General features: G+C 40.3%; 1 non-coding gene across 1 annotated transcript; it reads right to left on the reverse strand.

The window, feature by feature from the left end:
• Positions 1-10,189: 10,189 nt before the first annotated feature.
• LOC118760783 (small nucleolar RNA U13) lies at positions 10,190-10,293 on the reverse strand. The gene has a single exon (XR_004996989.2). It is a non-coding gene; the product is annotated as a small nucleolar RNA U13 (small nucleolar RNA).
• Positions 10,294-10,512: the final 219 nt, after the last annotated feature.

Here is a 10,512-nt window from a genome sequence, read left to right on the forward strand (position 1 = left end):
CATCCTGCCTGGTGCTCTGTGATCTCATTCTGCTTGGTACCCTGTGGTCCATCCTGGCTGTGCCCTGTGGTCCCATCCTGCTTGGTGCTCTGTGGTGCCATCATGGCTGTGCTCTGTGGTCCCATCCTGCTTGGTGCTCTGTGGTGCCATCCTGCCTGATGCCCTGTAGTCCTATCCTGCCTGGTGCTCTGTGGTCCCATCCTACTTGGTGTTCTGTGGTGCCATCCTGCTTGGTTCTCTGTGGTGCCACCATGGCTGTGCTCTGTGGTGCCATCCTGCTTGGTGCTCTGTGGTGCCATCCTGCCTGATGCCCTGTAGTCCTATCCTGGCTGTGCTCTGTGGTCCCATCCTGCTTGGTGCTCTGTGGTGCCATCCCGGCTGTGCCCTGTGATCCCTCCCAGCTGGTGGAGCTGTGTGATGATGCCTGCATATGAGAAAGGGATCTGTAATCCTGTATTTACAGCAGCACAATCTACAATATCTAAAACATGGAAACAACCTAGATGCAAGTACAAAGAGGGGTGGTTAAAGACAGCATGGTACATCTATTCCATGGAATATTACTCAGCCATTAAGAAGAATGAAATTATACCATTTGCAACTAGATGTTCCCAACTAACGACCATTATGTTCAGTGAAATAAATCAGTCCCAAAAAAACCAAATACCATATGTTCTCTCTAATATAAGGAGACCATCATGCATATTGGAATGTACAATGATGGAGTAAAAGAAACTACCATATCCAGGTGTGAAGACGCAATGCAACATGCATCCCTACTTCGGAATCAAAGATGGACTCCCAATGAAACTGTTGGACATATCTAGACAATGGGATGCCGGACTGTCTGACATTGTCTGCACCAACAATGTCGGGGCACACATAGATAACAGACTGATGGAATCATAACTCCTGATGAGGGACTGTACTACCGTAACAATATGGGGAAAATCAGTCCGGGGGGGGGCATGGGAATTTATGCGGGGCTGGGGGAAATCCCAGACTCTATGGAATCGTATTATAAAATTCAAAACTTAAAATAAAAATTACAATCAGAAAAGCCATTAAACTTAAAGTCACAAAATTAAAACAAAAAGAAAAATAATAATGGCAATGATAAGGTAACACCAGCAGCTGCAACATCATTTGCCTAACAAAGTCACTGCTTTAGGAACAAAACTACCTTATTCCTAAGGCATATTCAGTTAACCCAGCATTCGGTACTCAACACTGAAGTGTTGTGCTTCGCCATTGGTGAAATCTACTGGCAAGGAACAAGGCCAGTGCTTGGTAAAGCTTGAGGGACATCGCTGGTGACCAGCAGGTGAAAAGCCAGCAGCTCTCCCAGCTCGTCCAGCAGTGCTGCACTCACAGTCACATTCCAGACGTGAGAAACAGAACTTTACTCTTCTGTAACTTAAAATTAGTTCATCTGAGTCCTCCCACATGAGCTCTAGGCTAGCATATGTTATCTAATCAAAGACATCATTCGGTGTCATGTGCCTGTGCAGCCCACCAATGAAAGATGTAATTAAACTGAAACACAAGTCTCGCATCACACTATGGTGCGCATCCCTGAGCACCCTGTTGGGACTGCACGGGCGAAACGGGGCTAGTCATAAGCTGAGACAGGAAGCTTAAAACACACTCTATATTGTCAAAATTTGGTACGAAAAGGTGAATATTAAATAGTAATGTGCTCTGCCGATGACATGTTGAGCTAATGTTGTAAACGTGTTTTGAAATAAAAAATACATTAGTAGCATTAATTGCATCATTCCTTCCTATATTTTTTACAATTTTTATTAATATAAAGATTTTATGCATGCCATATATACAGTTAAAGACAATCATACTTCCCTTGCTGTCTCCCTAAAACCCCTCATCTCCCTTCCCCCTTCAGTATTTCCAGAGCCATGATTTAATGCACTCTTTATTTAAAAATTTGCCATTAATCATTATTGAGCAAGTAAAATGTGCCACTAATCTTTCAGCAAGTGAAAAGCAAAAAAAACCCACAAGACCACTTCTCCACTCTGTAAGCAGAGGCTGAAAGCACAGTCCTATGCCAAAGTGGCCAAGAAAATTCAAATTCAGTTTGTTCTCACATTGCATCTCCAGCCACCTGAAATAACGTATGGTTTTTCTATTTGCTAAGAAGTTCTAGAGCTTTTAAGACATTCCGTGATCCCCAATCTGCCTGAAACTGGTCGCTTAAGATATTGTCAAAACATTCCATTTCAGAGTCTCTCTCTTTTCTGAATGGCCTTGCAAAGCAGTCGTTTATGTTAGTGGTGTTTTTCTCCCAAGTTGCGTACTGCACCATCAGCAGCCATGATGCTACTCACTTTTTTTTATATATATGTATATTTTTACTAATATTTTGCATTATGTGACAGTTTCACAGGCTCTGGGAATTCCCCCCTCCCCCTCCCCCCCTGGTGGATTCCTCCACCCTGATGCAGCACCACAGCTCAAATTCAATCAAGATTCTTTCCTTGCATACATATACCAAGCATGGAGTCCAGCTACTTAACTTCTCTTATCCCCAAGGTGCCTTCCAAGGCGGTGATGCATTCTGCAGTTAGGATAGCCAATGCTTTTAGACTGTCAATTGGCAAACAGTGATCGCAAGATACATTGCAATGTCAGAGACATCAAAATATGAGAAAAAATGAAGCTTAGTGTTGATGCAAAATTGTATTTTCAATCTTAAATGGGCTTATTTCCACTCATTCTTCCAGTTGTACTTAAACTCTGTGAGCTCTTTTGGCACGGCAGACTAAGACTTTCTAAAAATTCAGTTCTAGAAAATTGCGAAAACAGTCAAAATAAAACATTTATAAATGTGTAGAAACTAACCAAAGCCTCATAAAAGTGAAGAACTGAATGAACACTCAAGAATAATGGCTAAGAAAGAACAGTGAGCTTTGGGTCTGGCACAATGGCTCAAGGGCTATATCTTCATCTTGCAAGTGCCAGGATCCCATATGGATGCCAGTTTGTGTCCTGGCTGCTCCACTCCCACCCAGCTCGCTGTTTGTGGCCTGGGAAAGGAGCAGAGGATGGTCCAAAGCCTTGGAACTCATTAAAAGTCACATTGTTAGTGATTCTATTCTTTTACCTGGTTCAGCTCTTCATGCAAAAAGTCCAATCCCTAAGGTGCTTGTTAAAAACTCTCCATGGAAACCAATGAACATCACAGTGATCAATACAGTGAAACAGTTGGGCCTACCAAGAGACTGAACCAAAACGTTACAAGGAAAAAATGGGGAATGAGATGTTCGTGGTGCCCTTTGAGCATGTCTGACATGGTCCTCCGATTCCAGACAGCTGTACGTGCAGGGGTTCCAGGAGACATCTGAAGAGCCCAGTCTCCAAAAAGCCAACTGATGGAGCATGTAACCAACATGCCCCAATCCACACATAGACGTTTTGGGAAAGATTGAGCAATGCATTGGCTCAAAGTGTTTAAGAAAACTACTGTTCTACCTTGAGATGAATAATAGGCTAACTTAGCAAAAATTTTAACAGCTACATATTTACAGAACTAGTCTGAAAGTAATTAAACATGTAAGTGACAATAATGAATAACCATGGATAGTACCTTGATTTCCAGAATGATTCCATGGTATTATTTAAATGATTGGTTTACAAAATAAAGGCACAAAAAGTATATGGAAAAATTAGAATCCACACACAGGGGAAAAATCAATTGATAGAAACTATTCAGAAAGAAACCCAGTTACTAGATTTATTTTCCAAAGATTTTAGCTCAGATATTATACACTTGTTCAAAAGATTAAAGATAACGGGGCCTATGTAAAGCTTCTATATGGAATGGTTCACAAAATAGAGAAATAAGCAAATATACAGGGAAGTATAAAAAATAGAAATCTGGTGTTGAAAAGTTCACCTCTTTTGGAAAATTCACTAAACTTGTTCAATAGCAAGCTTAAAAGAGAAACGATAATTCATGAAGGGAAATTGATTAAATTTAGCAAGTTTAGGTCACTGAAAGAAAAATAAGCAGTCTCGGAAACGAGCAGAAAATCATAGATCATACCAACATATACAAGACAGGATTTCCAGACAGAGAGGTGAGACACAAGACAGGAGGAATATTTGAGCAAATGCTTGAGTTTCCCAAAATTGATCTATACCCTGAGAAGCTGTGCAATCTCAATACAGATTGATGTCAAACACAACCACAGTTAGATGCAGTATAGTCAAATACAAAAGATAAAGGTCAAAAAGTTTTGGGGCAGCATTGGTGCATAGTGGATTAAGTCACTGCTTGGACCCCTGCAGCCACAGTGGAGACCTGGGATGACGCTCCAAGTTCCTGATTTCAGCCTTGGCTAACGCCAACCATTGTGGCCACCCGGGGAGCCAATAGATGCATGATCTCAGCCTTTCCCTCTCTGTAACTCTGTATTTCAAGTAGATGGGTGACAGATAAAGATTACATAGATGATGATGATGATTGATAGATAGATGATAGAGTTTTTTTAAATGAGAGAATGTCAAATCAGCAAGAGAAAAACTATTCTTTAAATATAGGCAATCCTCTGTGGATATAATCCTAAAAGTAGATTAGCAGCTACTTTTTCATCATCTCATGCAGACCGGAAATAATAAATGTTAAAGTCATGAAGAAAAATCCTGCCAATCAAGAACCAAATAGCTAACAGGATATAGATGACACTGTTTTTACATAGAACACCTTGTGGAATTTACGCAATCACACAGATACATGGAAACTGTTAGACTTAATGAATAAGTTCAACTAGGTTGGAGGATATCAAACAAATATTAAAAAATACCAGTTATACATTCTAGCCAACATTCCAAAGGTATATTTTAAAATCATATCATTTCCAACAGTGTCAAAAGAACAAAATGCTGAAGAATACTATTTTTTTAAAAATTATAGGACATAGTACTTAAGACCACAAAATTTCATCTAAAGGTTTTTAAGAACTTCTAAAAATGAAAATATATCCCTTATGCATGCATTGAAAGGTTTAATGTTGGTACAATGTAACGTTAAAATGTCATATGGGTTCAATATGAGCCCTGTCGAAAATCCCAGTTTCCTTTTCTGGCAGAAATTGACAACTGACCAAAAACTCCTATAGAAATAAAAAAAGACCTGAATAATGAAAAGAATCTTAAACACGAATGTACGGAGACGCACATCTCCTTATTTAAACACTTCTTTCAAGCATGATGCCAGAATTGGAAGCGGTACCACCATGTCAGCCTAAATCATTTTTAGTTGTGATACCTAAGAACAAGAGATAAAAAAAAAATAGATAAATGGACACTACCTAAATGAAAGGCATTTGTGTTTTAAAAGGCTTAATCAAAGAAGTGGAAGGAAAAGGCACAGGGGGAGGAAATTTTGCATATCATAATGTGATGAAGGCCTAAGACCCAGAGGTATTAAGACCTATTATTACTTGCCTTAGTGTATCTGTTACTATTGCTCTCGGTGTCTGGAGGCACCAGGTCAGAGTTTGCATCTGGCGATGGCCTTGTTGCTTGTGAAGTACCTAAGTGATACATCATGGAGTAAGAAGCAGAAGGGCACCTGTCTGTCTCCTCTCTGCTTACAAAACCAGCAGTCAGGTAGGGTCCATCCTAAGAGTTATCTATTTCTAAATTCTTTCCTTTTCTAAATATCATAATCATGGTGTGTTTCCATAATCAATACCTAAAAAATGGGGCTAAAGCCTTTAAACCGCTCAAATCAATCCAAACTGTAGCACAATCAAGAAGCCCAATTTAATTGGAAAAAAATGGAATAGATTTTTTTTCAAGGAAGTTAAGCAAATGGGTATTATATACATGTGTGTTGGTCAGTTTCCATCACGAGAGCAGGTTTAATTTGGCTCCCAGTTTTGAAAGTGTGCTGAGATTGGACAGGTCTCATTATTTCAGCTGTGTATTGAGGCTGGAGCAGCACACTGGCCACCAGAGAGCAGAGAGACGGGTGGGGTCTCCACCCTAGCAGCCTAAACCAATCGAATCCAATGCCCTTCTCAAAAATGTCATGTTTAAACACCACAATTGGATTAATCTCCGTCCTTAAACCAGCACTCAATAACCCTAATCCATTCACTTTTCATATAATTCTGAGATTAGATAACACTTAAGATTTTACAAAACTGAACAAACTCAAAACCATTGAATTTGATGCTTTCTAGGGTAAATATATATATATAAATATATATATGCATATATATGTATATATGAACCATAACATGTAAAGATGTATTTGTCTTAATAAAGCATAACATCTATTTACACTTTTTAGAATTATATGCATATTTATAGCCAAAAATAAAACCAACGTTGTATCAAATAAAATCCTTGACTGTACAAGTGAGCAGCTGCCTATAGTAAGTGTGAATTAGCCAACATCCCACTGTCACTTGCCCACATCACATCCTCATGTCTGTCCAGCATTCAACTACATTCCAAACAGATCTGCTGCCACACCCCTCCCTGAAGCCCAAAGCCTGAAATCTGGTTCTTTCTCAAGCTCTCCCTTGTCCCTCCCTGTAGGTCCCCTAGTTACAGCTATGTTCGCCATGGCCCAGGGACAATGGCAGTCAATGTCACTCTCACCCTATGAGTGGTGCAGTACTGGAATCTCCGAGACAAGCAAGTGCAGTGTTATCTGAAACTCAGCCCAGATCCTTTCCTTTGGCTTTGGATTTAGCCTGCAGCAAGAAAGAGCAGGGAGATGCTCCCTGTCCTGTGTCCTCAGGGTCTAATTCTGCTTCTCCAGCTACTTTTCTCATTCTTAATGGTGGGGACACTTTAGCCAGTCTGATGTGGATAAAAAGCAAGTCTTCCTGATGGAATACTTTCCTAAAGCTCTTGTCTTAAAACTGAGTCGTGATGAATGAAATTCAGAAGCCAAAAATTCTTGCCTTTGTTTCTCTGTGCTTTCTAGGTATGCCCCTTCTCTTAGGGCCCATAGCAATAAAGCTTGACTCCTTGGCCCATGGCAGGGGAGTCACTGAGATTTTCATCAATGTTTCTTGACAGGCAACCGAATCTCTGAATGAGATGCATATTATAAAGTGTTCATGGCCAAGGGTTTGCTTCTTATCCACACAGTCCTCTTGCATAATATTTTTTTGACACTTGAAGATTTATGTGGGACTTACATAATAATATGCAGAATTTATCTCAGACACAAAAATATTTCTTCCTAGCACACATCTACCCTGAGTATCTCTGAAGATCAGCAGAGAAATTTCGGAGCTAAAAATGATTATCTCTGTTTACATATGTTTTCATTATCAACTGGGGTATTTATTTGATCCTTTGCTGCTGTCGCTGGCAGACAATCAACACCACAATGGTCAGCTTTGTAGTTCAGCAGGCTGAGCCACTTCTTGCAACAGCAGCATGCCTGTTGGTGCCTGTTGAAATCCAGGCTGCTCCAGTTCCAATTCAGCTCCCTGCTAGGGTGTCCGGAGAGCAGCAGAGGATGGTCCAAGTGCCAGGGCCCCAGCTACCCAGGAGGAAGACCCAGATGGAGTCTTTGGCTCTCTCTAGAACTCTGCCTCTACAGTGAATAAATACATTTTAAAAGAAAAATTAGAAGTCACAGATGAATACAGATAATGAAAACACTGAAGAATATCTTAAAGGCACGTGCACAGCAAGATTTAATGCTGTGTTAGTAAAGCATGTTGCTGTTGCCATACCTTCCAAACACTGGCTTTTGTTTTGCCTACTGTGCAACTCAGTTCTCAGCACACCTCCCACGCAGTAGGTTGGGAGACAGGCTCCCACAACCAGGGGCTGTTCCTCTACTTCCTTTGCGTGTGACACAGGATGAGAAGGGAGAGCCTGCAGTATCTCATGCAGGCCCTCGTATCTCCAATGCAAGAAGAAGTTCAGAAACAAGATGCAGAAAGGATGCGTAAGGAGGAGTACAGACAGACAAGCTAAAGTAATGTTATGGCGATATTGTAATGGGCTTCAGATCATAAAAAGGATGCAGGTGGTAGCTGTATTGGACATGTCTAACCAACCACAGTAAGTCCAGATTTACGCTGCATGGAAGTGAGAATAAGGGTAGGGATTCAGATTTGCAGGCAGGATTGCAGGCAGGGAGGTGCTGGCGGCTTCAGCTCATGAGCTACCATGAAGGGAAGCAAGTAGGACAGAAAACCGTATCTGCCTTATAATCCCTTTATTTCTCATGTGCATGCACAATTCAGAAAGTTCATAGAACTAAAGACAAATGGGATTAATGCTGTACCAACACAGTTGTGTAGGGAGCTAATCCTCCACCCGAAATGTCAGTATCCCATATGGGTGCCCTTTGAGTTCTGGCTGCTCCACTTCCAATCCAGTTCCCTGATAATGGGCTGGGAAAGCAGCAGAGGTCGGCTCAAGGCCTTGGGCCCCTGAACCCACATGGGAGACCCAGAAGAAGGTCCTGACTCCCAGTTTCAGACTCCCCAGCTCTGCTCATTGCAGCCATTTGGTGAGTAACCCACTGCTTGGAAAATCTCTCCCTCCCTATGTTTTTATTATATATATATATAGCTAGCTATATATAGCTAGCTATATATATATATAGCTAGCTTTCAATCAAAGTAAATGTCTTTAAAAAGATTAAATGGAATTAAAAGATAACGTTGCAAAAATATTTTAAATCCAAATGGCTAATATACATACAAAAACTATTTAAGCCCCTTAGCTATTAGGACACATAAATAAAAACCACAATGAATAAATAAAAACCACAATGAATTCTGCTTAACTCCAGTGAGATTGGCCCACATTCAGAACTTTATTAACACCTGCTAGCAGACATGGGTGAAAAGACAGCCTAGTCCACTAGTGGCAGGAATGCAGACTAGAGCAGCCACTATAGCAATCAGTATGGAGAGCCCTCAAAGAACTAAAAATTGATTTGCAGTTTGACCCAATTATCCCACTCCTGGGAATGTATCAAAATGAAGTGAAATCTGCATATGAGAAAGCAATCTGCAACTCTATATGTATAACAGCACAATCCATAATGCAGACGACATGGAAACAACCCAAATGCCCATTGAGAGAGGAATGGATAAAGAAACTGGCACATCTATTCCATGAAATACTACACAGCCATTAAAAAGAATCCAATTCTACCATTTGCAGCAAAGTGGTCCCAGCTGGAGATCATCTCACTCAGTGAAATAAGCTAATCTCAAAAGGACAGCTATCATATGTTCTTTCTGATCTAAGGCAAAATGTTTTGCAAAACACAAAACGGATATTTAGGTGAACAAGTATATACATATATTCTCATAGATCAACCGTATAATGAAGACTAGTATACCAGAAAGCAAAGATAGATTGCAGCACTCAACCCTACTCCTGCAAAATTGGAAGAGTCCCAGTGACACAGTAAAAAATACCTTGACAGTAAGATGCCAGATTTTCTACCGTTGTTTGTGCCTACAATTCCATGATGCACTTAAATCACCGAATGTTAACCCTGTAATTGTTACTCAAAAAAAAAACCATAGTACAGTGATAATATGGGGGTAAATAATTGGAGGAAAAAAGTTGGAGAAAAGGAGGAAAAGGATGGAATTCCTATACCTGTACAAGTGTGTCATGGAAAATAATAAAAATAAATGAATAAATATATTTTAAATCTACACACAGTACCTTGTAAAGATCTCTTGTATAATACACAAACATAACTGACAAATGTTATAATCTTTCTCACGTAAACACATACATAGTTTTTCTTTTTAAAGATCCATTTCTTTTTATTGGAAAGTCAGATATACAGAGAAGAGGAGAGACAGAGAGGAAGATCTTCCGTCCGATGATTCACTTCCCAAGTGAGCCGCAATGGCCGGTGCGTGCCGATCCGAAGCTGGGAACCAGGAACCTCTTCTGGGTCTCCCACGCGGGTGCAGTGTCCCAAAGTTTTGGGCCGTCCTCGACTGCTTTCCCAGGCCACAAGCAGGGAGCTGGATGGGAAGTGTAGCTGCTGGGATTAGAACCGGTGACCATATGGGATCCTGGGGCGTTCAAGGCGAGGACTTTAGCCGCTAGGCCGCTGGGCCCAACACATACATAGTTAATTTTATATATTTAAACACATATGAACAAATATAAGCTATACATTTGTGCTTATATTATTTTTTTTCCATGTCAGAAGGGTAATGTGGCAATGTCGTAACAAGGTTGAAGGGAGGCACATGTCACACAGACATGTGTAAACTCAACCAGCACACTTAGGAACCACAAAAGGATCACTTATATGATTCTTTCAATAGTGTTTATCTCCAGATTATGGGAAAATGGCTGATTTATATATTGCCTTCATTTTAAATCACACAGTTTTGAAGTATTTACAAATGTCTCAAAAAATTAAGTGTCAAAGTATTTGGGAGTCCAGAGTGAAGGAAGAGAACCTTGATGGAAAATCAAAGAAAATACAATCCTTGCATTTTATTTACTAATATTTTTCTT

Source organism: Ochotona princeps, chromosome 8, assembly GCF_030435755.1.
Source record: "Ochotona princeps isolate mOchPri1 chromosome 8, mOchPri1.hap1, whole genome shotgun sequence".
Taxonomy (NCBI): Eukaryota; Metazoa; Chordata; class Mammalia; order Lagomorpha; family Ochotonidae; genus Ochotona; species Ochotona princeps.